Genomic DNA, 22,849 nt, shown 5'->3' on the forward strand with positions numbered 1-22,849 from the left:
TTTCATTCATTCATTCATTCATTCCTGATTCGCTCGGAACCAGGCCAAAACCCTGACTACAGTGACCACAGGAATAAATTAATGACATTGCATCAACCATACTACTAACAAGTATTTCATGTCCAAAGAAATCAAACTATAACATTTAACATTAGATTATTTTATTTAATGTAATATTAATATATCATATTGTATTATATAATTATTATAATGTAATATTAGGCTATATTATATTTTTTTGTATTATCTTTTTTTCTCCCTCCTTTTTCCGTTTTTTTGTTAGTCGTTATGCCAATTCCCAATCCCCTTCCTGGTCGTTGCGCACTCTACCCCCTACCGTCGGACTATCACATGCTTCCTCCGACACATCTGTAGCCAGCCCACCGCTTCTTTTCACCTGGCAGCGCGGACTCTCACTGGGGGAGTGTAACGTGTGGAAGGGTCACACTACCTCCCCCAGATCATTCCCTCGCTGTGCAGGCGCCCCGACCGAACTGTAGGAGTCGCTGTTTACAACGACCAGGATACATATATACATATAGACAACAATCACAACACAAGTTTTACGGGAGGGCACACAGGCAAGCACACAGGAAAACAGGGCATGAGTCAGTGAACGGGAAAAGCTAATAGGTAGAAGTTGGTTTTGAGCCTAGATTTGAAGGCATCTATCGAGGGGGCGAGCCTAATGGAGGTGGGGATGCTGTTCCACAGTTCAGGGGCTGCGACAGCAAAGGCACAGGACTGGAAAAATGGGGTAGTGTAGCCTGTAGCTTTGAGTCTGATATTAAGATGATGTGTTTTTTATGTACTTTTATATTATTATTGTAATTGTTACGGTTAATTGAGTAGGTGTGTGATTGACTCCAGTCAAGTAGGAGGAGTAGCATACTGTGCATGTCCCTCTTTTTTCTCTGCCTGGCCTGCCTTATCCTGGGACCGCAATGGAAATAAGTCTAAGGTCTTTCTTGCGCAATCCTTTATACTGTATGCACCTGTGTATTGTATTTGAGTATGTAAAATAAAATCAATCAATCAATCCTGTAGCGTACTGGAAGCCAATGAAGGGAGGCAAGGACAGGGGTGATGTGGTCTCTCTTACAGGTTCTGGTCAACAGTCTGGCAGTGGCGTTTTGTACTAGCTGTAGGCGGGACAGGGAAGACTGGTTGATGCCTATATAGAGGGAGTTGCAGTAATCTAATCTAGATTAAATGAAAGCGTGGATAACTCTCTGAAGGTCTGCAGGGGGAGAAGGGCTTTGAGTTTAGCAATGGTGCGTAATTGGAAAAAACATGCCTTCACCACTGAGTTCTAGGGGTGTAACGATGCATCGATTAATCGAAATGCATCGATTCTAATGTGTTTGATTCGATGCATCGATTTGAATATGTTAGAATCGATTACAATCTAAATGAATCGGAAAAAAAATGAATCGAATCGTGGTCAAATGAAGAGATTTCATGATGCATTGAATCGTTGCCCGAAGAATCGTAATCTAATCGAATCGCTGTGAGGTCAAATCGTTACACCCCTACTGAGTTAACTTGTCTGTCGAATTTAAATTGGGGATCAAAAATGACACCTAGGTTCTTGACATAAAGACTTGACCAGGGAGGACAGGTTGCCAAGACTGTTGGTAAGGGTGGTGACAGCGTCTGGGGGACCGAAGAGGATTATTTCACATTTGTTTTCATTTAGTTGTCAAATGTTTTGTGCCATCCAACATTTAACGTCATCAAGGCAGGACATGAGACTGTTAAGTAAAGACTGGTTGTTAGGTTTCAGAGAGACATAAAGCTGTGTGTCGTCAGCATAACAATGAAAAGAGATGTTGCGCTTCTCAATGATTGAACCAAGGGGTAGCATGTAAAGAGAGAACAGGATTGGGCCAAGGAGGCTAGATTGATGAAAAATGAAGGGATATCGCTAATAAAAGTGTTAACACATTGGGTGCCAGCAACGAGATATCTCGTTGTTGGCCGCCATGCGTTGAGTGCCAATGACGAGAAATCTCGTTATTTAATCGTTATTTCTTTTATTAGCGATATCCATTAATTTTTCATCAATCTAGCCTCACGTTATCATTGGGACTGGCTCTGATCTCGAAAAGGGCAAATACCGCCCCCTATCGTCTCCCGGATGGTATTGCACCCATTGGATTGGAGTCAATGAAAATGCATGAGAAAAAAAACCTCCGGATTCCACATTTTACTTCTGACCCATGTAACCTGAGACTAGGGATGTCCCGATCACATTTTTTTGCTCCCGATCCGATCCCGATCATGTGATTTTGAGTATCTACCGATATACTGATCTTTCCCGATCCGATAAAAAAAAAAATTCTCCCATCCCAATTTCTCACATTACATTCACCCTGAATGTTGACGTTATCCAGGTGAAAAGTTAACTTCATTCAAGCGAGGCAATGCAACCGGAGTAGGGCTGCACGATTAATCGATTTTAAATAGGGATGCCCCGATCGATCGGCCACCGATCGTTATCGGCCGATAATCAGTATAAATATGCGATCGGTGATCGGTGATAATGCTTTATTTTCGCCGATCGTCAAAACCGATCACACCGGGAGCTGCACACAGTGCTGCGCGTCTGCTCTCGAGTCCAGCCCCTCCCGCACGCATGTAAACACGGGTCTAGTCTAGTCTATTGGGACGGGACCTCCATGAGCTAATGTTAGCTACCATTACAAAATGACCCAGTCAACTATTCACTTTTAGTTTAATACATGATGAGGCATTGTCTAACCCAGTGTTTCTCAAAGTGGGGGGCGCGCCCCCCAGGGGGGGCGCAGAGGCATGACAGGGGGGGCTTGAGATTTATAAAAAAAAAGAAAAAAAAAATTGGATTACAGACAATTATCACTAAAGTGCTATCTGTTGCAGCTGCACTGTTTTCCATGAAAATACCATTTCTCAAAATCTGAAAATCATTATTTAATAAAACACCAAGTTACTCTGGATAAAAAAAACCTTTACAGGCAACATTGAGACAAAGCTTCCTGACACATCTCCATCCAAACTCTTGGAAGAACTCTTTGAAATCTCATCTGATACCACCTAGAGAGCTAGTTTCAGAGTGTGGTGCTGAGTACCAAGTATCTCATCTCATGGCCCACCAAGTATCTCATGATGCAGCAGTTAAGGTGTTGATACCATTCAGCACCACATACAGTATCTGTGTGAAGCTGGCTTTTCATCCATGACAGCTCTGAAAACAAAATATAGGGCCAATTTGAAAGGTCACGATATTGGTGTTATTTCAATAAATTTAAACATGGCCCATTTCATGACTATTTTGTTGGGGCGAGGGGGGCCCAAAATATTTTGGTCCGCCAAAGGGGGGCCTGACAGAAAAAGTTTGAGAAGCACTGGTCTAACCGAACGGTATCTAGCCGGCTAGCTACTGATAGCTCATGATATCAACAAATGCTCCAGCAATAGTCTAGTAGAGACGTGTACGATAGCTCTGTTAGCTCACGTTAGCGCAAGTTGGTTCACTGTTCAAAACGAAATGTCCCATTGAACTAAAATATACTAAATATTAACGTTATATATCCGGCTAGCAGTAGCTACAGATAGCTCCTGATATCAATGTCTTATAACACTGATTCAACACGTATTCGAGCTGAGGGAGAATCCTGGCCGTAGCTCGAGGCTACTTGAGTATAGGGTCCAGCTGCAGCTCCGGAGAATCCTGGCCGTAGCTGGAGGCTACTAGAGTACACACAGACAGTGGAGCTTGTTGCGTGGTGGCGATGTCTCGCAGATAATACAAGTACAAGTCTAATTATATAATATATATATTTTATAAAAAAAATTATATAAAATAATTTTTTATTTTTTTAAAATAAAAAACGATCGGTATCGGATCGGTATCGGCCGATATGGCTCACGACGATCAGTGATCGGTATCAAAAAACGTGATCGGGGCATCCCTAATTTTAAATCGAAATCACGATTTGGAATGATGCAATTATCAAATCGCAATATACTTTTTTTTTTAAATGTATTTAACCAGGAAGTCCCATTGAGATACAAGATCGGTTTGGGAGAGGGAGGTAAGGGGTTTTAGATTGTGTGTTGTGAAGTTTAGACTTCAGAGAGGGAGAGTAAAGTACAGAAAAAAAGGTACCGTTGGGTACCGGTATCAATTCCCAGGTAAAAAGATAAATTTTCAGGTTCTGTGTCCTGAAAAGACCCACCGCGTAGGCCAGATGCAAGCCGCATTTTACAATAAACCTCTGTGGGGCTGCTTAAAAAATATATATTATAATCGCAAATGTAACTCCGCCTCCAACCTGCTGCTTCTAGTGTTGTCAAAAATATCGAAAAATCGATACATATCGATTCTGAATATTTAAAACGGTTTCAATACTCATTTACCGAAATATCGATATTTAATTATTCATAAAAAACCCTTATTTTTTTTGTATAAGGAAGTTGCATTGTTCATTTCAATACCTGTAATAGTACAGTAAATCGGAATATGACTGTAATACAAACAGTTCAGTTTGTCAGGTACATGCAACACAGATTACAGTGTTTACATCTGTCTGCTTGAGAAAATACCATGTTCTGCAATAAATATTATTGAAGTGAGATGAAGTTATTTTTAAATGTGTGATCTAAAGATAAACAAAGGGTTTTAAAAGTGTTATATTTATCTTCTCTTATAGTACCAAAGAGAAGCTGAGGAGAATCAACCAGCAACAAAAGCAAAATTTATTAAAAAATAGCGTTGCTGCTTTTATATACACATACTCAATGTGGCAGTGTGTGTCACAATCTTACTTAGCTATAGTCAGTCTGCAAAAACACGACACTGTGCTAACGTGAGCAGTCTGTAGCCAGCCAAGTTCCAAGTCTCCTCTCACTCACACACAGCGATCAGAGTAAGACACACACACTCCTCTCACACAGCAAACAAAAGACCTAGAAGTCTGTCTGATCTGTCATCCTCCTCTCCTCTCCCCCTACAGCTGTTCCACGTCACCCTCCTGGACCAAGTTACAGCCCCATCAGCCGCGGTGCTGGGGGCAGATGCTGCTACTTTTTTTTTCTTTGTTTACATTGAAACACTTGCACTTTAACCCTTTAATCGCCAAGGACGAGTTAACACGTCATTCTCCGCCATGCGTAATCTGCCAATGAAGCCGTAACACGTCATTGAGATCAATATTTCAAAAATCTGTGATGGCAATCATATTTCACCCGCGGAGTCTTGACAGGGCTGTACACTGCGATGAGATTATCGCGAATTGCCCCTTTAATTGGCCGTTGCGATTGGTAAATAATATTTGGGGGCGGGCTTGCGAGTAGTGATTTCAAGCCTTGCATTCGCATTTCACTCCTAAAGGCTGAGCACTCACTCTGATAGACTGGCTGACTGTCTGATTTAGCTATGACGAAAAGTAAAGTTTCTTCATAGCTCATTTCTTCATAGAAAGTCACAGGCACCTGGAATCGCGTGCCTGTGACTTTCAATTCCCTTATCGCTGCCAGGTTTTCCCGACCGTTATAACGTTAGCATGTAGCTAATGGCAGACTATTTGATTCCTTAAGGCAAGCCAAGGGCTCGAAATTGCCTGGGTTTTGGTAGAGCCATATGAAATCCGTTTTATTATTTTCCAAATTCCATTTTATTTTTTCCCAAATTCCATTTTTTCCGTTTTAATATTTCAGAATTCTGTATTTTGCCTTTTATGCTCATTTTACCATCAGAAATAGTGTCTAATAAGTGGGAATGAATAAATGTCCACAATTGAATAAGATATAACAGTCCATTTAATGTTTTTAAGTGCTGCAACTCAGAAATACAGTTCAATTTTACACAATATTTTTCAATTAATATTGTGACAAAATAAAAATACATATTTCAAGTGTAAACAATAGATACAGCTAGCTACTACTGACATTATCACAATGACAATGTCAGTAACCTAGCTATATCTATTATATTGTGATGAAATATAGTAATGCATAATTTAGGCACCTTTAGTTTAGTTTATTTCGTTTATAAAGGACAGTGTATAATGGCAATCGTTTGCATTAAACAAATGGATGGGTGCACTAGATTTAGCAAGAAGCTATCATTTCCATCTATAGTCCTATGTACTGTAACGTTTCATAGCTATTTAAGTTTATTTAGATTATAAAGGGCAGTGTATAATGACAATCGTTTGCATTAAACAAATGGATGGGTGCACCAGATTTAGCTAGAACTTCTAGAAGCTATCATTTCCATAGATAGTCCTATAACGTTACATAGCTATTTAAGTGTATTTAGTTTATAAAGGGCAGTGTATAATGACAATCGTTTGCATTAAACAAATGGATGGGTGCACTAGATTTAGCTAGAAGCTAAACGTCCTAACGTTATAGCTATTTAATCACAATAGTGTCGCAAGTGTTTTTGCGGGTCCAGTCCACGGAACGTTGACAGAATTAGCAAAACACCTTATCACCGGAGGCATAAAAGTCATTAGGATACTGTTCTGCTCTGAATTGAGGGCTTATTGTGGAATAGTTTAGCTTCTTGACGATGTTAACACTGAAGCAGCCAGACGCTTGAGCACCGCGGCTGTGTCGTGTGTGCACCAAACGTTCCACCCAAAAACGAAATTTCAGTCCAGATTAGGCCAAATTCTGCAATATTCCACGTTTTGCAGTTGATTCCATTTTTATTGGTTAATTCCGCGATTCCGTCCGCGATTCCGTGAACGCGGATTTCATATGGCTCTAGGTTTTGGTTATATACTCCCGAAATGCTCCCGCTGTTTGGCTACTTCTATGTGCAGTGAAAACTACTCGAAATGCTTTAGAACCTAGTCATTGATTTAGTTCAGGGTTAGCCGCGGAGCTAGCTAATCAAGCTCACAGAGAGAGATAAACAGCTGACAGCAGGTAGTACAGGTACAAATACAATAAAACAAGGGGTGGGGGCTGTTGTGTAAACCTTGTACTCTTTAGTTCACATATAATAAGAGACGGAGTGTTTGTTTACTAGTCTGTACTCTGTAAGCCAGGAAGTACCATGGTGCAACATACAAATGTGTCCGTGTAGCAACACAAGCCAATACCTTACAGGACAGGGGCCCGGGGAGGGAGCTCTGTGTGTGTGTGTGTGTGTGTGTGTGTGTGTGTGTGTGTGTGTGTGTGTGTGTGTGTGTGTGTGTGTGTGTGTGTGTGTGTGTGTGACTGTGTGTGTGGAAGAGAGAGGGAGAAAGAGAAACAGAGAGCATGATTTAGTGTATGTCTTAGAGCTGTGTTGCAGTGTGCAGCAGATACTGACTATGAACACTAATACACCGTTATCAATGAAAGAAATGTTTGCAGCTGTGGTAATACGAAGTTCAGTTGGTTCATTATAAAAGATACAAACCCGACAACAAAAGCACTTAAATGTTAAATAAAAGGACCACAGTAATGAGGCAGGAGGAACATATTTTTTTTCACTATAATGGTAAAATTGTTATTAAAAAATTTGCCCCTAAAAAATATTTTTTGCCCCTAAATTTCTCATTTAGGGGCAAGTGTGCCCCTAGTGAAAAAGCTTAGCGTACAGCCCTGCTTGAGATCCCCTGTTGATCTCCTCTCAACTCTCCAACGGTTCAAGAGCGCCATCTTAGGGCTGGGCGATATGGCAAAAAATCATATCGCGATAACGATATGATAATGTTATCATATTTCTCGATATCGATAATTATCGAAATTGTTATAAGTTAAAAAAAGAATTAATAAAAAAAATTTAATAAATTTAAACAACAGACGTATGTTTATTTTGCAACAATTCTTTGTCGTTGCCGCCATCTTTAGTGTTACAGCCCCTCACACTCCAGTTCTCAGGCTGCAGCCGGTTTAAAAGCGAAAGTAAACCGGCTTCTCTGCTGGCTGGGGCTCCAGGGGAGTTGAACAGTTCTGGCTCTGCTAGTTTATTTTCGATCTTTTGGCGCTTTTTTGGTGGACAAACCACCGCACATGTGCACCGTGACTCGTGACTGGAGTCTAGCTCTGCTAGCACACATAGCCTACTGTGTACAGACGGTTTCAAACTGTAATTTAAATTAGAAAGCAAACAAAATAAATGGACAAGAGAAAAATAAATCTCAATTTGGTCAGTATTGTCATTTGGACAAGCAAAGCCATTACTTTAAGTTGCAGGCAAGAAAGACAAGTCTTTCCACTGTCTCTGGTTTTAAAACCGCCCTGTTGCAGGTCACAAAAAAAAATCTATTTATTTAATTTTTCAATATTAGATATCGATTATTAAAATATATCGCAATATTTATCGTTATCGTTATATCGCCCAGCCCTACGCCATCTGGTGGCCGATCGGCGGATCGCCCAAACAGGAAATGAGCGGCAGGAACTGGTGCTCATCCATATTCGGTCCGGTCACTCACGGGACTCGAGCTCGACACAATGGATAGCGATCCGTTACCAATAACTCGATAAACAACATGATTTGGACGTATATACTATTATACAACCTGGAAATGGATCGCATATTTCAACATCCCATAATAGCAATCTTTTTGCTCCACGCTCATCGCCCAACGGCCCGAGGAGACTGGGGTAAGTTTCAGCGTTTATTATTACCGTGTTCGATACAAACTGCTCTGATGATCATATCACCCACACTACATGAATCATCTAACGTTGGCCACGGAATTATAAACGACCCCCCCCCCCCCATCCGGTCAACATCAGATGATGAGTAGTAACTTCTAGAAGCACGTACATTTGAAATTTTTTATCTGGCGCCGATCGCTATCAAACTGTATTTGATCATCAATATAATGCATTTAGGGCTATAAATCACGTTCTGCAGAATGCTGCAGAAAACGATAAAAACATATTTATACTTTAGACCGTATTTTAGTATGAATATGTGAATGAAAAAGTAGAACGTTGCTACATCCTAAACGATAGATAATTGACGTTGAATGGGCCATAGTAATGTCAATTTAGCAATACAATTTAAAAAGTTATAGCCCTGCAAAGAAGGGGAACTTCTCCATAGACAAATAGAGCTGGCAGAGGATGGTATAAGGATGTACATAAGCGTGGCAGAGAAAGGGTTCATTTGTATTATTTAATTTATTTATTTTGTTATGATTGATTGTTGTATTGTATTTACGTTATTTAAAAATACATTTTGATTTAAGCAAGTTGCTTAAGATCCAAATTCAAATGTTTCATGAGTCATTATTTTAATTTGCTATGGGATCATGTTATGTATATATAAGTTAACTGTTAAGGCAGAGGGACTGGACAACAGGGTGACATTCACAGGTGTGCAGACTTGAGCATGTGAGGTAAAACATGCACTGGAGCCCGGAAAAGGAGCCGCACCCACAGGAGGCAGAGATGGAGGGTGTGACAAAAATAATCGTTAGATTAGTCGACTAATCGAAAAAATTATCGACAGATTAGTCGACTACCAAAATAATCGTTAGTTGCAGCCCTAAGTGACACAGAGACAGTCAGTGACACAGAGACAGTCTGACACAGAGACATTCTAACACAGAGACATTCTAACACAGAGGCAGTCTGACAGTCACACAGAGATGTCACAGTCTAACACACAGTGACAGTCTGACACAGAGACACAGTCTGACACAGAGACTGGAGATGTTCCGATACTAGGGATGTCCCGATCACATTTTTTTGCTCCCGATCCGATCCCGATCATGTGATTTTGAGTATCTACCGATACCGATCTTTCCCGATCCGATCAAAAAAAGAAAATTATAAAAAAAATAATATATATATATTTTTTTTCTCCCATCCCAATTTTTTTTTTATCTACTTTTTTCTCCCATTTTCTTTTTTTCTCCCATCCCAATTTCGTATCGTCCAATTCTACCCTCCCCTGTCTCGAACGCTGTTAGGCCATGCCTCCCACAAGCCGGCTGCAATGTGGACAAAGCCTTACATCACGTGTCCCCTCCGGTACTCGAGGAAGCAGCCGTCGCATCTTTTCACCTGCACAGCGCAATCTCTCAGCGGCGGGGATCTGCCTGGGAGGGACACGCCGCCCCTGTCGCTTCCTGATTCTGCTGTGCAGGCGCACCAACCGACCTGTAGGAGTCGCTGTCCACAACGTCCGATCCCCACCCATCAGCTTTCCCACCCCTAACACTGCCAATTTGTGTTAGTATGAACGACCAGCCAAGCTGATAGCAATGCGGAGAGCTGGGCTCGAACCCAGCGTCTCCTGCATTGGTGGCGAGCGCCTTGCCCACTACACCACCTAGCCGCCCTCCCATCCCAATTTCTCACATTACATTCACCCTGAATGTTGACGTTATCCAGGTGAAAACTGAAAAGTTAACTTCATTCAAGCGAGGCATTGCAACCGGAGTAATCTAAAAACTCCGCCTCCAACCTGCTGCTTCATGAGAGCAATGGCGCCATCGTCTGTAAAAATCAGGTGACTGCAAGTTCTGCAACTAATGGATGTCCCTCATCCTTGACATAAATCATTTGATGTATAATTAAATCAAAGGAAATGCGTTTGTTTCGGCAAAATTCTTCTGCTGTGTGTGACAATAAATAAATGAATGATATGCAATTTAAAACCAAAACTAAGGCCTCAGTATGAGTTTAAGACGTGAACATGGTCATGTTTGTTGAATAAAAAAATTAAAAAATTAAAATAAAATTATTTAAAAATGTTTCCCCGATCTTCTGAAAATCACGTGATCTGCCCCTGATCCCGATCACGTGATCGGATCTGGACATCCCTATCCGATACCATTTTTTCCTTCCCGATCCGATTCCAATACCTAAGCTTTTGGTATCGGCCGATACCGATACTGAACCGATACCAGTGCATACATAAAAAAAAATATATATATATATATTATATCAATTATAATTTTTTTTTTACAGCTACAGATACTGCTTTATATATACTGTTTTTTTGGAATAACTAGAAAGTAATGGTATTTATTCAACAGGTGATTTTATAGATTAGTATTAGTATCATCAATTTACAACTATGCTCAATGAGTATGGGGCTGCGGGCCTGCGGCACTGCAGATATACCCTACTCCAATGAGTTCACCCACGGATCCGCACGGACGTTAGACGTTGTTGCACTTGCTACCCAGTCTGCTCGGGTAGCAGAGTCTCTGGCTAGTAGTAACGTTCATGTTGTGATTTTCGATGCAAAATAAATATTCAACATTCTCTTTTGAGACTCCGCCTCAGACTCTTATTGTTACAAAGGGTCAGATTAAACCGAATATATATATTTATTGCCTGAGATCCCATGTATAATATTTGTATATCGTTTGATATCCCTTGTATATTCTTTGTACATATATACGGAATATCCCTTTAACCTAGTAGTTACACAGCCCATAATATTTCGTTCTCCTATTGGAAGCGATCCCCTGGCGCCACTGCCTCACCCCCTAGAGCTGACTTCAAAGGTACCGACGAGATATGTCTGTACATGCCCAGCTTCTGCCCATGAATACGGCTACCAAAATACGAATGGTACTATTTGTTCACAGCGCATATATATATGGCGCAAGTAAAGTAGAACTCTCTCTTAGTCCTTTGTCCCGTTCAGTCTCGTTCAGTTCCAGTTATCCAAGCAACGTCTCACCCACTACGCAACGTGGGCAGAGCAGGGCTCGCATTGCCCCAAGATAGAGTCTCGTGTTATCCTAATACATTTGTTCAATGTATCGTTCGCTATTTATTAGTAAACCTTCATTATGAGTCAAAGACCACGTGAAGTGGGTAATTGTGCGTCTACATAGAGCACTTATAGCCGCGTGCAGATAGGATAGAGTAACGTCAAGTTCAACTGTGAACCACGGACCAACCGGAGGATTTACACCGGACCAGCAGCACCACGGAGGATTTACACCCCGCCAGCAGTGCCACTTTCCGGCAAGGATTATTATTCTTCATTCTTCACCAAGCTGCTGGAAGCAGAGAACCGTCTACACCCACTGCTGTGGGATCTACGTGCCCGTGGGGACATCACTCAAGCCCGTCTCTGTCGTACCAGAGGCACCACGGCTTTCACCTGCACGACGCGCACCCTGGGACCAGGCTGCTTTCCCCGCTGCTCCAGGGGTGATATCGCCTCCGTGAACCATTGACTTGCATAGAGCTTTGCCCCCCCCTGCTGGCTTACAACCGGTAGTACACCCCCCCTTCCCAGAATATCCCTAGATCTAATTACTTAATATTCATTATTGATTTGCCTGCACATTCTTTGCCTTATAAGCGCATCTAAAGTGAACAAAGTATATAATGTAATACTATTTTGATGTAATAAATATTCTAAATGAGTATTTGAGTGGAAACCTGTTATTGTGGAAGTGTTGTCATCTAATATACCTTTGTACGGTATTGGCCAGTAATGTACAAGACGGTAGTGATTTAATGATATCAATACTTGATTAATACAGTCAGGGAATTGTACCCCTCAGTTACACTTATCCTTTGGCACTTGGAACTTGCTGTACTTTGCTTGCAGGTCTGCAGCCATTATTGCTGGATTATGAATAGCACCAACTTTAGCCAAGGTACCGTTATCAAGCTAAGCTAGCTGACCTAGCTTGTCTTTCCCGCAAGGTTTTCACATTGACATTTGATAACGTTAGTCGGCTAACGCTAGTCAGTAGCTACTTGACTTAAATACAATTCACCGTGGGTGCATTATTGTTGATAGACGGACAGTGTCAGGTCCTGGAGAAAGGACAGGCGATCATCTGATTTGATGTAACGTTAAAGCGGATGTTGTTCCAACTAGCTAGCTTTTCAGCTGTTAATGCTACAGTATAATAACACCAGCAAGCGAAACACATCCGAGCTCCCCGTCACACCGCTCTGTCGGGACAAAGGAATTTAAGAAAGTGTATCTGCTGTTAAAATGACAAACAGCATCACACTTTAAAACACGTTCATTTTATAATCCTAATAAAACCAGCATTTTAGGGCAGTATCGGAGGCATTTCCGATACTGGTATCGGTATCGGAACAACTCTAACAGAGACAGTCTGACACAGAAACACAGTCTGACACAGACACAGCCTGACACAGACACACAGCCTGACACAGACACACAGAGATGTCACAGTCTAACTAACACAGTGACAGTCTGACACAGAGACACACAGCCTGACACAGACACACAGTCTGACACAGTGACAGTCTGACACAGAAACACACAGCCTGACACAGACACACAGTCTGACACAGACACACAGCATGACACAGCAATCGAGACAGAGCAATTAAGACAGCGAAGTAGAAATACAGAGACAGTAGAAACAGCAGACAGAACAGAACAGTAGACACAAAGCAGTCGAAACAATAGACACAGATATAGTAGAGATTGAGACAGTAGAGACAGAACAGTAGACAGTTGAGACACAGAGCAGTAGACACTCACACAGAAGAAACACAGAGACAGTAAAGACTGTAGAGACACGGGTCGGTCTCCCTCCAGCTCCCGTCTCTAGAGACATAGTCTGTCTGACAGAGGATGGAAACACACAGGAAGCAGACCGGCATAGAAAGTTCATACTTGATATCATTAATTTATTTTAGACAACCAACATGTACCACAATATCACTGTATCTCATAATCACAATATGATCCCACCCATTGACATAAAAGTAAAAGTAAACAATAATATTGAATGAGCGCCCTGTCCTAGAATACAGAGTATCTATAGGCTGTACTCAGCCCTGTCCTAGAATACACAGAGTAGGCTGTATTCAGCCCTGTCCTAGAATACACAGAGTAGGCTATATTCAACCCTGTCCTAGAATACACAGAGTAGGCTATATTCAACCCTGTCCTATAATACACAGAGTAGGCTGTACTCAGCCCTGTCCTAGAATACAGAGAGTAGGCTGTATTCAGCCCTGTCCTAGAATACACAGAGTAGGCTATATTCAACCCTGTCCTAGAATACACAGAGTAGGCTATATTCAACCATGTCCTATAATACACAGAGTAGGCTATATTCAGCCCTGTCCTATAATACAGAGTAGGCTGTACTCAGCTCTGTTAAATAAAAAGTACATTAATGTAACTGCTTTGTGGTAAACTATTTTAACAATGCACCATAGTTCGTTTACAGCCTTACAATTTAGAGCATTAGTTCTCTGAGAATCTCTTTCATATCCAAGCAAAATTGGTATTTTAACTGAATCCAATTTGAATCGAAATGGGACCTTGTGAATCTGAATCGACTGCCCTCAGGGACTGAACAACATAACACTCAGAAGTCAACTACATATCATACTGTGTTTGTACACTGAGGGACTGAATAACAGGACACTCAGAAGTCAACTATATTACGATATGTGTTAGAGTATTCTGGAGAGTCAACTCTACACCTAAAATCACATTAAGTCCCATTCAAATGTATTGAGGCCGGGCATTGGTATTTGCTTTGTTAGCAGGAAAAACTAAATAATTGTAATCATTGATTGGTACCGGGGAGCTGAACAGTATTGGATTTGTGATGCTCCAGGTGCCAAAAAAATACATTTTAAAAACTCAACCATGTTTGGGGGCAGTGGTGGCCTAAAGGCCTAAAGCTTCTTACCAGAAGGTCGCCAGTTCAATCCCCCGGACTGATGGGAAATATCTGGGGCAGAGAAGTGAATGAATAACACTCTCCTCTCCCTCAATAGCAACTGCTAGTGGTCAACAGTGTCAGACTGTGGTTGTACTGGGCAGCTCCTAGTGGTCAACAATGTCAGACTGTGGTTTTATTGGGCAGCTCCCAAGTGTGAATGTATGTACAGCAGATGTATCAAACTCGTGGCCCACGGGCCATTTGTGGCCCGCCCCACCCCACCGTCTGGCCCGCAACTTGATATCAAAAATATTATGTAATCCGGCCTGCAAATCTTTATCTGGTCGACCTATACGGCGCCGGCAGGCAAGAAGAGAGCGTCAAATTCAGAGAGTGGCACATTTTATTTGCCTGTTATTATCTATCTATCGTTTGGACTTGAAATTTAACAACAATGTCTCTTTCCAAGGCAAAAAGGAAAGTAGACGAGGAAAACAGGCAGTTTAAAGAGATAGACATCACAGTATTTTTCCGTAGAGTTCAATGGAAATGCTACGTGCCTGATATGCAATGAAAAAGTTGCCGTTCTAAAGGAATATAATCTCAAGCGTCATTACTCGACTAAACATGGGAGAACAGTATGAAAGTATGACGGAGACGAGAGGAAAAAACTAGTCACGCAGCTACAGAGATCACTAATGCAAAGTATTTTTAGAAAAGCCACAAAGGACGGGCGGCTGGTTGGCGCAGCGGACTAAGCGCTCGTCACCACCGCCATTGACACTGGTATCGAATCCGGCTGTCAGCGGTGCCTCCAGCTTGGCCGGTCGTCATACTGACACAATTGGCTGTGTCAGCGGGAGGGAAGCCGGTGGGTGGTAATCTGGTCGTTGTAAACAGCAACTCCTACAGGTCGGTCAGGGCGCCTCCACAGCGAGGGAGGGAGATGGTGAGGGTAGTGTGACCTCCCACGCGTTACACTTCACCAATGAGAGTACTGACGCTGCCAGGTGAAAAGAGGTTGCTGGCTGTCTCCTATGTATCGGAGGAAACATGTGATAGACTTCAGGGCTCCCTAGACCGACCAGTGGGGGGCACATGCGCGCAACGACCAGGAAGGGGAGGGGGGAATTGGCATAACAACTAAATTGGGATGGGAGGAAAATACAGAAAACAGGAGGAGAATAAGTGGATAAAAAAAAAAAAAAGGCCACGAAGGATGCTGATGCTGCAGTTGAAGCAAGTTATGTGGTGAGTGAACCCCTTAATACGGACTGTATTGATCTATTTATGATGTCAAATAAATCCCGGCCCGATACTGCGCTGTCTGGTTTAATCACCAAAGCCGTTCACGGAAGGACAGTTTCTCAATGATTGCATGTTGAAAGTCAGAAAAAATTTAAAAAGAGTTTGTTCCAAAATATCTCCCTATCACCGAACACAATGGCAGGGCGGATTGGCGAGTTATCTGGTAACATTTACGATCAGATACGCAACAAAGCTAGAGCGTTCACTGCATACGCCGTGACGCTCGATTATTAAAATAACAAAGAAAAGATATTGTGCTTTCTTGTAGTTAGTAGTACTTGAATGTTGAAGTGGCCCTCCTATGAGATGACAATACCAGCAGTGGCCCCAAGCCAATTTGAGTTTGAGACCCCTGATGTACAGTAACTGTGAATGTGAAGCAGGCAGGGAGTTGCTGAAAAAGAGCATCCGTGCTCAGACAACCTACCCTGGGTAAGTAAAGAGAAAAATTATGACACAGTCGCTAAAGATAATCCACAGACCTTGTTGTGAACAGTTTAAGATAAGATAAGATATTCCTTTATTGATCCCCTTGGGGAAATTCGGGTGTCATAGTAGCATGGGGAGGGGGGAGCCGGGGAGGTACAGGTAGGGTAGTAGTATAGGTCTAAATATAGGCAATAAAATTTGATCTGAATAGAGAAATATGAGAAAAACAGTGTAAACAATATAATTACAGTTACATAATATGTTACAATAAATATAGGAAATACATTTATTTGTATCTGAATATATAGGCTACTATAAGTAAGATTAAAGGTAAATAGTATACACAAGGTACCCTAACTGGCATGATATAGGCATTAGGCCTACGTCATACGTTGTAGTCCGTGCAGGTTCTTGTGTTTAAGAGTCAGACACACTTTGTGGTCAGACATTCCTAATAGTTCTCAACTTCTGCAGCTGTTTCATTGAGAACTCTCATCATGGCAGTTGTACTTATGGAAAACCAAAACAAACCCTAACAATGTGCTGAGTACAGAGACGAAACAAACCCTATCAGTGTGCTGAGTACAGAGATGAAACAAACCCTATCAATGTGGTGAGTACAGAGACGAAACAAACCCTATCAATGTGGTGAGTACAGAGACGAAACAAACCCTAACAATGTGCTGAGTACAGAGACAAAACAAACCCTATCAATGTGGTGAGTAGAGACGAAACAAACCCTATCAATGTGGTGAGTAGAGACGAAACAAACCCTATCAATGTGGTGAGTAGAGACGAAACAAACCCTATCAATGTGGTGAGTACAAACCTAAACAAACCCTAACAATGTGCTGAGTACAAAGACGAAACAAACCCTATCAATGTGGTGAGTACAAACCTAAACAAACCCTAACAATGTGCTGGAGAGTACATAAACCAAAACAAACCCTAACAATGTGCTGAGTACAGAGACAAAACAAACCCTATCAATGTGGTGAGCACAAACCTAAACAAACCCTAACAATGTGCTGGAGAGTACATAAACCAAAACAAACCCTAACAATGTGCTGAGTACAGAGACAAAACAAACCCTATCAATGTGGTGAGTACAGAGACAAAACAAACCCTATCAATGTGGTGAGTAGAGACGAAACAAACCCTATCAATGTGGTGAGTAGAGACGAAACAAACCCTATCAATGTGGTGAGTAGAGACGAAACAAACCCTATCAATGTGGTGAGTACAGAGACGAAACAAACCCTATCAATGTGCTGAGCACAAACCTAAACAAACCCTAACAATGTGCTGACAAAACAACTAGAACAATTTGACTGCAGGGTTACTGTTACTGTAAGCAGCAGCATACCACCACCTCTCCACTGTGTTCACAGCAGAGCCAGGACGTGCCGTGGTTTTACATGTTAAACTGGGACACCTCACTGTCAGTGTTACAACCCGCTTATTATGATGAATTGAAAATGGGGGACCCTGATGTAAACAAGACGAAAGTCTTTCACTGGTCTGCATCCCCTTAACAATTGTATGTATTGAGCTGTACAGTACTGTACCCATTCTGCAATCTGTTAATAAAGTTTTCAATCAATCAATCAAAGCACCAACATGGAGTTCAGCTGGTCTGAGGTCAGTTCTGGACGGTGACATGTCTTCTAGCATAGTGGTGTTTGGTTCTGGTTCAGTAACACTATAGGACATTAAAAAAAAATCCTGAAGATCTAAATATTTACGTTCTGGGGTCAAATCGGAGCAAAGCAGAATGGATCCCCACATGCGTGTGCGTGTGTGCGCGTGCGTGTATATAGGAGCCAGATTGATTGATTGATTGATTGATTGATTGAAAACTTTATTAACAGATTGCAGAATGGGTACAATACAGTACAGCTCAATACACACAATTGCTAAGGGGATGCAGACCAGAGAAAGACTTTCGTCTTGTTTACATCAGGGTCCCCCATTTTCAATTCATCATACCTCCATGCAGCATGATGGCACCAGACTGGCACACTGGCTAAGTAGCCTGGTCATCCTGGCTAACGGGATGGATGATCAGTCTGAAGGATGTAAGCTAGCTAAACAAACACACGCGCGCGCGCACACGCCCACACACACACAGTCTGCCCTGGCACTGGCACATATACTATACAACGTGCTAAAAACACAACCTGCCGTCAAACCCGACTCCCCCAGAGAGTTGAGGAAGATAAATAAACACATCCCGTTACAGGCAGAATATGAAGCCGCCTCTCCCTCCTCATCCTCGATCTGTTAAAGTAGGGAAATACTTAGCAGTAACTTGGTGACGTATTCCACAGCCCGTCTCTACACCGGCCAGCGGGACAGGCCGTGACAAATATCAACGCACAATATTTCACTAAACACGCATCAGAAAATTCAGCGAGCCTCTCGGGCCTCTGCGGGCGACCGTTGAACGTCTAATAACATGGAAATTCACACTTACAGTCTCTCCTCTCCGCTCTCTACGGCGGCCATTTTTATTTAAATAAATAATTTGATATAAAAAGCCTCCAAACATCCCTGCTCCTACAGCACCCCGCCCCCTCGCGCTCCGTTTACAACGCCGTCAGTGTGGCGTAGTAAGTAACGCGAGACGTGTGGACGTTGATTTGAGACGAGACTCGGGAGTTTTCGTAGTAACGCGATATCTGGTGAAACTGTTATACTGAAGCTCGGGGGCTACGTTCAGGGAAATTCAGAACTGGTGAAGAGCATCGAGAAGGAAAAGACAACATTTGACGTTTAAACAAAGTAATTAAGACGTTTGAATGTGACTGTATAATGTTTTATATAACCACAGCCAATTCTCTTTTTCATATTATTATGATATTGTTTGTTTAGCTGTTATTATTTATGAACAGAGACGTTTCTGCATAATTTGAGCCTGAACTTGGATGTTGGAAATTCCCACTGAGAATGACATCACTGTCACTAATGGTGCATTCCACTGAAGAGGGAACTAGAAAATATTCTACCTCCTACTAGGAGAAATGCAGTGGAACAGCCCTCGAAGTCTGAATTCCAAGAAGGAAACTCTGGGAGGGATTTTCAATCCAACCTTCACGAGATTCAGCTGATGTAATTTCAACATGGCGGCTGTTGAAGGCAGAGGTTCTGTGTAGGATTGTTAGTAACTGTCTAACTGCATATATAACGGTTTACACTAGTAACTGTCTAACTGCATATATAACTGTTTCCACTAGAGGGCGCTCTAGGCGGAGACACTCAGGAACACCACCAGGTGGCGAGTATAAATAGAGGTGTCTCCTCCCACTTCTTTCTCTTTCCCCCAGTCTCTCAGTGAGAGAAGACCTGTAGTGTTACTGCTCTTCTAAACCACGCCAGTTAAGGCTCAAGATAGAAACCATGCCTCTTGACCACATTATTGTCGCCCTATAGCCGAATTCTGTTAACAGCGGCATACACTATAATAATAATAATAAATCAAATTTCTATAGCGCCTTTCATGAAACACAAGGTCGCTTGACAATCAGAGTCAGTCAGAGATTTTATTTGCCATGTATGGACGAATCCACATTGGAATACAGGTACAGAGCAAACACTGTGTGTCTATAACTAATCCAAAACAGGAGCAGAGTAGAAACAGTACAGAAAAAAATAGATCAAGAGGGCTAGGGAAAGGGGGCAATAGGGGAAAAGGGAAAAAGGGGAGGATGTGGGCAGGTAAGGGATAATGAACCTAATCTAATCTAAACAAACTAATGGGGAAAAGCCTTGGTGAAGAGGTGTGTTTTGAGAGCAGTGTCCAGGGTTGGGGCGTTGCGGATTTCAGGGGGGAGAGAGTTCCAGAGGGTAGGGGACGCCACGCTGAAGGCTCTGTCACCAAAAGTCCGCAACCTGGTGCGAGGGATGGAGAGGAGACCCAGATCGGAGGATCGTACTGTAGGTTCCGGGATGGAGTGTGCTGGTAGAGGAGATCAGACGGGTATCAGGGGGCATGGAGGGACTTGTAGGTGAGGAGCAGGAGTTTGAAAGAGATGCTGAACTTGACTGGGAGCCAGTGGAGGTGGATGAGGGTGGGGGTGATGTGCTGCCAGGGCTTGGTGTGAGTGAGAACCCTGGCAGCTGAGTTCTGTACATATTGGAGCCTGTCCAGGGCTTTGTACCCCGAACAGGACTCAGTTGCAGTAGTCCAACCGGGAGGTGATGAATGAGTGGATCAGGGTCTCAGCCACAGAATCTGAGAGTGAGGGTCGGAGACGGGAGATGTTTTTGAGGTGGTAGAAGGCAGACTTGGTAACGGATTTGATGTGGGAGTGAAATGAAAGTGTGGACTCGAGGGTGACGCCCAGGTTACGGACTTCGAGAGACGGGGAGATGGAACAGCCGTCAACATGGAGGAGGAGAACTCCAGCCTTCTGGAGCAGTGCCTTGGGGGCCACAACCATGAGCTCTGTCTTTTTGCTGTTGAGTTTCAGTAATTTGGTTGACATCCAGGTTTTTATGGCGTGGAGGCAGTTGACTAAATACTGTGGGGGGAGCTGGGAGGATGGTAAGGTGCTGAGATAGAGCTGAGTATCATCAGCGTAGCAGTGAAAGTTGAGTCCGTAGTGACGTATGATTATAGTTCACACTATAAACTGTGAACAACATTGTTTGAATTATAAGACGATAGAGGCCTTGCATGGAATGTTTGTGTAGTTCTCTGTCTTCCAACATGGCTGCCTGTAACATAGCAACCGTTCTTTTGTACACGGCAATGGAAGAGACAACAGTTATGCTACTGTATGTGCTAAACAAAGGTTGCTATGTGTTCATTTTTGAGAAATATATCAGCAAAAACAATACTTTTGTGTCTTATTAATGGATCTTATAATAAAGTCACAGTGAGGCGGCTGGGTGGCGCAGCGGACTAAGCGCTCGTCACCAACGCGAGAGACACTGGTATCGAATCCGGCTGTCAGCGTTGCCTCCGGCTTTGCCGGCCGTCATACTGGCTCAATTGGCAGACTCAGCGGGAGGGAAGCCGGTAGGGTGGTATTCTGGTCGTTGTAAACAGCGACTCCTACAGGTCGGTCAGGGCGCCTGCACAGCGAGGGAGGGAGATGATGATGTTAGGATTGAGGATAGTGAGGGAAGGAGAGTAGAACCCAATTTGCAGGAAAGGAATGGAAGGAGGCAGAGACGGCAGGATACGTGTAGAAAAAGACTTTACTGGGACAACTACACGATACAAAAAAGAACATAAACGGTGCAGCCGAGCTGGCACTAATAACAGCGAACTGTGAACACGGAAAATAAAAGTCAACAAAATGAAACACTAATAACACTTACTTAGGACGAATGACAACAGTGCAAGACGACATGGACAGGAACAAGGGGTAACCGGAGGTATGACGCCACAACAAGGTGAGGACAAACCCACACTTAAGTATCAGACTAATTACAAATGGACAACAGCTGGCAAGCCAGTCTAAAACAGAGAATCAACCACAAAGACACAAAAGCATTATTACCAAAACACAACCAGACAGGGGAACAACATCACACCAGGGAAGGGAAAGTCAACAACAACACACACAATGAAATCACATTAATCATACTATTAATTACACTAATTATATTTGTCAGCACAGGCAATATGCAAGCCTGCACCATCTGATGGTGCCCACTAGAGGGCGCCATGAGACCACTGAAGGGAGGTAGGAGACCAATGTTTCTCATCACAGCCCCACAGAGGGCTGGGCCGCGTGTATCGCTTCCGCAACGGAATTCGGTTTCCGGGTTCCTCTGATTGGCCGCGACCCCCACGTGACCCGCCCCCCTATCCACCGCTCTGCCGCTGACTCGCTCGCTTCCTCAATTTATACGCATGGAAGTATTGACTGAATGAATGAATGAATGAAAACTTTATTTAACAGATTGCAGAATGGGTACAATACAGTACGGCTCAATACACACAATTGTTAAGGGGATGCAGACCTGAGAAAGACGTTTGTCTTGTTTACATCAGGGTCCCCCATTTTCATTTCATATAGAACGACGCGATATTTTATTTGTTTGTCATGACAAACCAATTACATAATCCAACATATGTGTAAAGGCACAACATATTCCAGTTAACGGTATCTTTTTTTAATGATTTGTTACGGCGCAATCAATACTTCCATGCATTCGGGACCTCCATGTTTGGGGGTATTCATCAGACAAATCGGATGCGGGGATTCGGCTCCCATCAGGCGGGCAAGAACTGCGGGTTTTCAGCCTCTCCCCTCTCTCCTGGAGCTTAAGGGGGAGCTTAGTATTCCTGCCGCGGAGGAGGTGGCTACAACATCAACGCACAGTGACTACATGCAGTCACTGTGTGTTGGCGTAACCAGCGGGTAAATCGCGATTTTTTTATTTGTTTGTCATGACAAACCAATTACATAATCCAACATATGTGTAAAGGCACAACATATTCCAGTTAACGGTATATTTTTTTAATGATTTGTTACGGCGTAGTCGTTCTATATGAATTGAAAGTGGGGGACCCT

General features: G+C 42.7%; 1 protein-coding gene across 1 annotated transcript in view; it reads right to left on the reverse strand.

The window, feature by feature from the left end:
• Positions 1-18,817, reverse strand: part of mecp2 (methyl CpG binding protein 2) — a 60,099-nt gene extending 41,282 nt beyond the window's left edge. The window contains exon 1 of the mRNA XM_084333404.1: positions 18,796-18,817. The gene's annotated coding sequence lies outside the window, so the exon portion shown is untranslated. The remainder of the gene's footprint in view (positions 1-18,795) is intronic.
• Between the last annotated feature and the right edge of the window lie 4,032 nt (positions 18,818-22,849).

Source organism: Notolepis coatsorum, assembly GCF_963971535.1.
Source record: "Notolepis coatsorum genome assembly, chromosome: 17".
Classification (NCBI taxonomy): domain Eukaryota; kingdom Metazoa; phylum Chordata; class Actinopteri; order Aulopiformes; family Paralepididae; genus Notolepis; species Notolepis coatsorum.